Below are 9215 nucleotides of genomic sequence, written 5' to 3'. Positions count from 1 at the left end.
TTAATTACGTTTACCCAAGAAACATTTTAAGTTGAAGCTTCCAAAAATGCTGTGTTAATATATCTCTTAACATGGTATTTTCATTGAAGAATTAGATGTGCCAAACTTATTGGAGATACGTATAAATTCATTGTATATATATTGGATTGTATCAATAACGTTTGGCTGTTAGGGGTTAATATATGCTGATTGAAAGACATGTTGCGTAAGAAAATAGATGTTAATGCAACTTGGTACAATGTAGCTGGTCCTTTAACAATGCTATGGTCATTGTCGCTAGCTTCAGTTCGGATAACAACATTTATATGACACATGACCTAGGATATTAGGTTTTAGCAAAGAAAAAAATAACCTTGTTTTAAGCCCATATTTTTTCAGGTCTCTAAATTCATTTTATATATACAACGCCGTTACACGAAGTAGGCACAAATTCCACACATGAATTAGATTCATTGCACCCTCTGTTCGTTGACATGCTGTTCTTCTAGCTAAGAAGTTTATACAACCTAATCGATCCACGACAAGTTAGCAGTTCCAACCTACAAATTTTCAAAACCGGAAGCCACGTGTAAATGTTTGGACTTTGTGGTGTGTTCTCATTAATCGTTTCTTTCTTGGATTGTAGAAGTATTCTAGATCTAGCTAATCTTTATACTAGAATGGTTGTTCAATATTGATGTTCTCTAACAACTTTACAAGAGGTCTAGAGTTTAAATAATTAGCAACGGGAGCTTGCTTCATAAATCCAGGTAAAATCTCAAACTAATGTGCACTCATTCATGTTACATTAGGTTAAAAAAAATAGACCAATGTAAAATCGCAAACTAATTTGTTCTCATTTGTGACTTTTCTGTTTTGTGACACTAACTTGTTGGCTATAATGCTTTGTGGCATCAATGAAGATCCTATGCCTAGCTGTGGCGAAACCAGGAATACCTAGTTAGGGAATCGTAATGGTATAGCATTGGATTCGTAACTCGTTAGTGTACAAATGTTACTTTGTTGCTACTAGAAACCGGTAATCATAACCTTCAAGGTCTCGTATCTTGAAATCATTGTAGAATAATGCTTCAGTTTCAACATTTTTAAAAACATTAACATAATTGTCACACCCCAATCTACGTCACAATATGTCGGGACGCAACGTTGATTGTTGAGTAGCTCAAAGACACTAACTAATAGCGACGATAACTATCTAATTAATTAACAAAATTCAATTACACATTTAAATTATATCCAAATCAAATCATACAATAATCTTTTAATTATATAACCTAAAGGTACTACTAAGCGTACTTAACTTCATCGAGCAACTTGACCTCCAACATTGTAAAAATAGTATTTGTCAACAAGAGGTTGGTGAGAAATCATAGGTTTTGTATATGTATGGCAATGAAATAAAACAATCCAAATCACACTTGTTGGTGCTGAATCATCGCGCTACGCGATGGCCATTCAGAAAGGCCATTGCGATATGCGATGAAACCCAAAACTTTGCCTATATAAAGAGGAACCGGGTATTTCACAACAGCATCCCAAACACACCTTAAAATATACACACATAACCTCGAATTCCATGCCACGAGTATGAACCCCGAAGTTCCAACTGTTTAAGCCCCAGTTTGCGAAGTAAAGTAGAAGTGTTGCTCGGTCGACCTTAAGCTTTAAACTCCAAGTGCACGTATAAGGTAGGGATTATGCTTAAGTATTTTATTATTATGGCTTATAACCTTGTCGGGGATATAACCTATACTTAATTTGATCAAATTTAAGTATAAACATAACTTTTTATATGCAAAGGTTATAGTCAAATTAATGACCCAGAAACACAAAGTTTAACATACAAAGGGTATAGTCAAATTGATGTTCCTTCTTGAAGAAGAAACCTGACATTGATGTTCCTTCTGATACTAGATCGTTGATCTAGTTATTTAAACAAAGTTATTCTCGTACTATAGGTCTGAGGTAACACTCAAGCATAAGTCAGTGAAATGCACTGATCATAACAAAGGTGAGTACGCTCAAACTTTACAAAACTCTTTAAATGAGTCATTATACAAAAATTTGTATGGGATTAAATATCCCTAAAACTTTTGTATCTGTTGGCATTCAGGCTAGTTATACGTGTGTCTAGATCCTTACATAAGTGGGCAGATGGTAGGCATACCCCACCACACTTAGTAAATGTCCATATTTCATTGAACCAATCTATAGGGTTGTGAGGGATGGACTATGTGATATAATTGGTACGCTGATCTATAAGTTCGTTGATTGTTTCGAGCATAAATTGAAGGCTTATATACAATTATTTGAAGTGTTAGCATGTTCACCAGCATGTGTTGCTAACGTGTTATATAAATTGTTTTACATGTAACGAGGATAAAGAATAGAAAATGGTGGTTTAGCCATTAGTCGATCTAATGGCTGGTTTTCTCTCTTTCATCCTCTTGTTTCAAAAATCGATCAAAGCTTTTAAAGAAATCAATTAGTTATCAATTACCTAATCGATCATTTGTAAATATCAAATCAATCAATCAACTTTAAATACATAATCAATTGATCAATTAAAGAAAACAATTTCATGAACAAAAGTTCACGACATAGATGAATTGATGCTTGCAAATTGTACCAATCCATCAAATGAAGCTTGTGAATTGAACTAATTGAGCAACTAAAGTCTTTTGCAAATGGAATTGATTGGTGATTTGAAGCTTACAACTAAGGTATGTTGAAAAACCAAAAATTCAAAAAACAGAGTATGATATTGATATGTTGCTGGTTATTACACTTCAAGGGTTTTCAAATGATAACTAGAGTAATTATTTTCTTAAGTAGAGTAATTATATTATTAGAAATTATGACCTAAACATATAATTAGAGTAATTTTTGTCATAAGTAAAGTAATTATGTAACTAGTATTGTGAGTAAACATAAAACTTGAGTAATTTTTAATTTTCAATTTCAAGTAGTGTAATTTTATATTATAAGTATAGTAATTTTCAATTTCAAGTAGTGTAATTTTTATATTATAAATAGAGTAATTTTCAATTTCAAGTAATGTAATTTTATTACAAATATAGTAATTTTCAATTTTTAAATAGTGTAATTTTCATTTTCAACTAATATAATTTTATATTACAAGTAAAGTAATAAATATTTATTAGTAGAGTAATTTGTGAACAAGGGGTTCATAATTTGTTTGATTTCATAATTACCCTAGTTATCTATATTATATATAAAGGAAGAGGGATGGGCACAAATGTCATTTCATAATTGCATGACAAGGACAAAAAGGACATTTCATAATTCATAGTTTATGAAATTACTCTTTTATCCTTTTGTTTAGGTCATTCATAATTGCATGATAAGGACAAAAATGACATTTTATAATTTATGGTTTATTAAATTATTCTATTATCTTTTTACTAACAAATTTATTTTTTTCTCTTTAATATATAGTTTTGGATAATTAATCTAATGCTTTTCACATTACCCGTATTAAAAGCAGTTTATACCTAACTAAAAACCTAGAGTAACTAACACTAACGGTACATGTAGCTTCATTTAGCCCCCTATGGCACTATCAAGGTGCTATATATAGAAGCCAAGTTAGAAATTATAATTAACTGAATGTTAAAGTAAGTTTTGTCACTACTGATCTTTCAACAAAAATGAACAAATCCAACTAAAGAAGAGCCTTTGCTATGCACCTCCACTTTTTTATCTGAAAGACAACATGCAAACAATCAAAATTTACAATCAATGTAATGAAAAGTTAGATATAATTATATGAACTGCGGTATATGTATCTCTGACCGTTCCAAAGGGACCAAAGAGTAACTTCAAGTAGTTTTCATCGGTATTGGAGGGTAAGTTTATGACAAATGCTATTTTTATCTGAAAATACAAAAATGAAAGTATAAATATGTGTACAACAAACAATGCTTGTTAACAAAATTAAATAAATTTACACCTTAGCAAGTTCGTCTTGATCAACTCCAGCATCTTCCTCAGCCCATTTAACAGAAGGATGCCTAAATGCACGTGATGCGGCCTGTGATATCACATTAGTCTAAACTGAACTTTGACCGGTCAACAAGATGATGAGATAAGTAAACAGATAACTTACAACATGAGATGGAAACTTCACAAAAGAAAAACCACGGTTCTTGACCTTTTTGTTAGCAGCAGCCTCATCTGGGGTCTGTGAAAGATCAATGGAAACAACATCTGGGAAAACCTATACCACCAAAAACAGTTGGTTACATAAAATTATGACCAACAAAAATAAATATAACCAAAAAAATATGTATTTACCTGTCGAATAACCTTATTAAATTCATCAGCACTACACCCTACACACACAAAAATGACCATTTTTGTGTTATAGTTATAGTAAATTTGTATTTGACACTTTTTGTCAAAAAAAAATAAAAAAAATAACCAAATAATGCTTTAAACAATGTGTTGCAATTTGGTTTGTCAAAATCTTTTCAATTTGGGTCAAAAGATTAACTGTTTCAACTTTGTATGTATTTAAATTCATGCCTTAAAGTCATTAAATTAAATAACTCATAATTTTATGTTCATGAAATGAAACCCACACTCCATTAAGTCATCAATTAACACCTATTTATGCATGCATTGAACTTCAACATTCAATTGCCAATTAAATGGCAATTTAATTACAAAAGTACATCCCCGTGTTTAATCTACACTATATAAGTTATTATCCTTATTTTTTTCCAACATATATTTTCCTTTCTAGCACCACTATTATAGGTTATTTATTGTGTTTTCCTATGTGAAAATCATTTGTGCTTACTTGGTATTAAAATGTTGTCTTGCACATTAAAAGGATTTACTCATTCTCTAAGTGATGTAATACATGTATGACAATAAAAATGTTTCTGTTTTTACTGCATGCTATTGGATCACTACAACTTACATTGTTTTAGAGTTACTGTAATTTTTTATTTTATAACTTTCATTTATTCTCTAGATTTTTCTTGGATCTCTAACTTACATAATAAGTCGCGCATTGGAATTTCAAACCTCAAAGAGCATTCACAAGTAGTAACGAGGCATACACTTAGTAAAATAAAAAGATAAATTACATAACTAAAAATCTCCTTTGATGGGCAAAGTAAAAAGTAATTTCCTAACTAAAAACCATTATATTGTCCTCTCTAACGTGGGGTGGTGATAGAAAGCTTGGGTTTCTCTATGGAGACCCAAGTTCAATCCTCACTTACAACACTTTAGGGTAGACATGGCTGGCTCAATGAAAGACTCGGAGATCTTTGTAAATCTCCTGTTATATCATGAAGGCGTTTGGGTTTTACCACCATTGGGCCTTCGGGTGGATAGGTTTTTACCGGAACATGAGATAACTTGGAGGCGCTTAAGGGCTCTGACGGTGGCCTTTTTCCATCGGGTCACCCCGTACGAAGTACTTAGGCATTCTATGTTTGTTGGCCATTAAAAAACCATTATACTACTCAGACTTCAAAACAATAGTTTTATAGATTGGATAATAACAACCTTCAAAGAACTTTGACTTCTTTAAATATCCTAATTAAAAAACTATCCTAAAGACTACATCTATTTCTTCTTCCTAGCAAAAATAACCTTCAATCCCTACCATTTTACAATCAACATTCAAAACATCAATGCAGCCATCTTCGGTTAACTATATTCATTAACAAAGATCCGTCGAGTTTAAGGGGGCACTTGTAATATTTTACCGGGGGGGGGGGGGGGGATCACAATTTTCACAAATATATGACTGAAAAAGAAAAACTAAGGGGATGGTTGCCCCATTTCGGCTAAGAGTAAGCCCGCCATTGGTCACGCCACTAAGAAAAAAAAGTGCATTGTTTGTAATCTATTCGGTATCGGTATCCACGATCCAACTCACACTTCATAAACTCTTCAAGTCACCAATTAACACCATTGATGCATGCATTTAATGACAGAAACATAATGTCAACCGTTACTAACGGTTTTTATTATTGAAAAACGAAATTGAACCATTAATAACGGTTTTGTTTCACAGTTTTAGTTCACCTGAGAGATTCAAATTTGACATGGTATGTAGGTTGTCAACTTAATTCAGTTAGATATTGGTATATCGAAGATATAATTTTTTTACTTGCCATAATTCGAACTTTTGTAAGTTAAAGACCTTGTGCTCAACTCGAGCCTAGAAATAATCTTGTTTAACAAACGACCCTGAGATTCACTTATCGATCACGAGTACGGTTGCAAGCCTAAATGAGCCCAATTATGACCGATTTTTAAAAGAAATTAAGAATGACCAAGTTAAGAATTGAGCACATTTAAAAGTTATATTTGAAATGAATTTTGTCATTGTTCATATTTTTTAGAATTGGACACTGTCAAACAATAATTGTAGAAGAGAAGTTTGATTTGTAAATTTTAATGACAACGAGTTAACCGGTTGGTATAGCATCATTATATTAAGTACCATGTAAATTTGTTGTATAAAATTGAAATTTTACCCACCATACTTGGTATTCACATATAATGTAAAAAATTATCGAGAGGGCGATGTTTATTTCTAACATCCTGAAAGTGTTATATGTATGACCCTGATTAGAATTAGAAATCAGAAGAATGGTAGATGCAATGTTGACAACAAAGACTAGACATGAATAATATGGGAGTTAACCTTGCGATGTGTAAAATTTGGTTTTAGTTATGAGCAGTGGGACCATATAGGGGTGTTGGTGAACATGAAACTTCCATTGAATGCATCCATAAATGGAAATCACAAAGTTTCAGAAAAAGGATGTCATTGACCCGGCTCCATGGAACAAATGAAGAAACAAAGCCCTTAGAAAATGGTAAGTACAAAGCTCCGCTAGACACCTTCATCTTATATATGTACACACCATTTTGATTCATATATTTAACAAGGTACAAATGAAAAAACAAAACCCACACCACAAAACCACTATGAGAAAAGGAAAACTCATATACCCTTAAGCAACACAAACACGGGTTCTGCTTCAACAAAGGATTCAACAAGAAAACGTCAGAAAGGAGGACTGAACCCCGGTACACCCACAACATATTTCACTACTTATATGATTTAACTACAAATTATACAGTTTTTTTTATTAACAAAAATGATAGTGTTGGTTCTCAGCAACACCCACATCCACCAGCAACACAACTAAAGAAGAAGGAAATAACATTGCATCTATTGATGCATCACCCGCACTTGTAACCATCATACCGGTCTGCCCAACTAACGAAAAAGCTGGAATGATGCATGGTGGGTAACGACACCGTCATCCATGGCTGCCAAGCTTACGAGACCAGCAGATCCTCTTTTGAGATAATTATTGAATTATTAATGTTTAGTATCTACTTCGTCGTTACAATTATATAATAGGCGTTATAATAAGCGCTTATATTTTCTGAAGGGTCAACATTTGAAGCATTTTTCTACCTAATATGGAATGAAGAAAAATCAATTACCTAATCACCTTTTTACAACTACGGAATGTATTCTCATTACAATTACCACTAAAATCCGGATAACATGTTATTTTCATCAATGTTCTATAACATTCGATGGTTAACAAAATGAATAATATGATATCAAAAGGCAAATTTATATCACCAACCTTCCATAACGTTATGATCCGAACATATTGTCATAGAATGTTACACTACATCACATCGGTGTAATGGCTCTAAACAGGACAATAACAACAATCAATTTAATGGAAAATGCAAAAAAGAAAGGATCGTTGTACTACTTATTCACCTTTATAAAATAGGGAATATCTATCCAAATACCAAACAAGTCTGTTCCAACCGACCTTGACCACAATATCACCTTTCTTCTCATTTCATTCATCCCTAATATTTAGTTACCCATGTTTGATAAACCATTGCACACCATATCAAACACTACAAACCAATATGAGGGGATAATTTGAATGAACCCGTGGCAACGCGCGAGCACTTGCTAGTATGAATAATTACTCTAGCAGAGTAAATATGTAACTAATTGCGAGTAAACATAAAACTTGAGTAATTTTCAATTTTCAATTTCAAGTAATGTAATTTTATATTATAAGTATAATAATCAATTTAAAGTAGTGTAATTTTATATTATAAATAGAGTAATTTTCAACTTTAAGCAGTGTAATTTTATTACAAATAGAGCAATTTTCAATTTTAAATAGTATAATTTTATAATACAAGTAAAATAATAAACATTTATAAGTTGTAATATCCCGAATTTTCTATGAATAATCTTAATATATTATTTACGCCGGAAGAATTAAATACCCGTTAAACCATAATCCTTTCCATCTCCATTCATTTTACATCATAGCCTCCACCATAAAAAACACACACTTAAGCCAAACACTCTCTACTCTATTATATTCAACGACCTGATACCAACCGAAGGTAAGAAATCATTTATCTCAGCTGACCCAACATATTAGAACCCGATACCGCAACCCCGTGATGTCGAATTAGGCGTTTGGATCTAGATCTAGCTTTATTCGGGTGTTTAATCAATCAAAAAGAAGCTTAAGGACCACCTTAGCTCAGATCTGAACACCCCGAAGCTACCTAAGTCATAAACGATCAAACCCCGATCAACCATGGTGGTTAACGGTGGCTAACGGCGCCGAAATCGAAGAAAAACCTTAAAAACGGGAAAAAGAAAGCTAAACAGAATAATGGGGCATATAAGTGTGATTAGCGTATAAGTATATACGTAGTATAAGTATGTAGGCGTATAAGTATATGTGGCGTGTACGTATGTGCACCGTATATGTATGAACACTGTATATGTATGTTAGTCGCGTATCTATACCGTATATGTATTGTATACCGTATATACTTATACGGCGTGTATGTATGTGTACCGTGTATGTATGTAGGCAGCGTATATATGTACAGCGTATATGTATATACGCCGTGTAAGTATGCATGACTTACACGCTAGAGGACTTATACGGAGGGTAACTTACACGCTAAAAACTTATACGGGCCTAAAGTTATTTTCCAATAAACGAAAGATATATGACGTATACGTATGCAAACGATAGATATGGACTTATATGATGGTTAAGATAAGAATAAGTAAATAATTAATAATGAAAGGTAACGTTTTGATTTAATTAAATAATTGAACTTCAGTTTTACGATGAGGCTTTTAG

This window comes from Bidens hawaiensis, unplaced genomic scaffold, assembly GCF_021521415.1.
Source record: "Bidens hawaiensis isolate Kalapana, Puna unplaced genomic scaffold, B.hawaiensis_p1.1 tig00024866_1, whole genome shotgun sequence".
Taxonomy (NCBI): domain Eukaryota; kingdom Viridiplantae; phylum Streptophyta; class Magnoliopsida; order Asterales; family Asteraceae; genus Bidens; species Bidens hawaiensis.
This window is presented reverse-complemented; position numbering follows the sequence as displayed.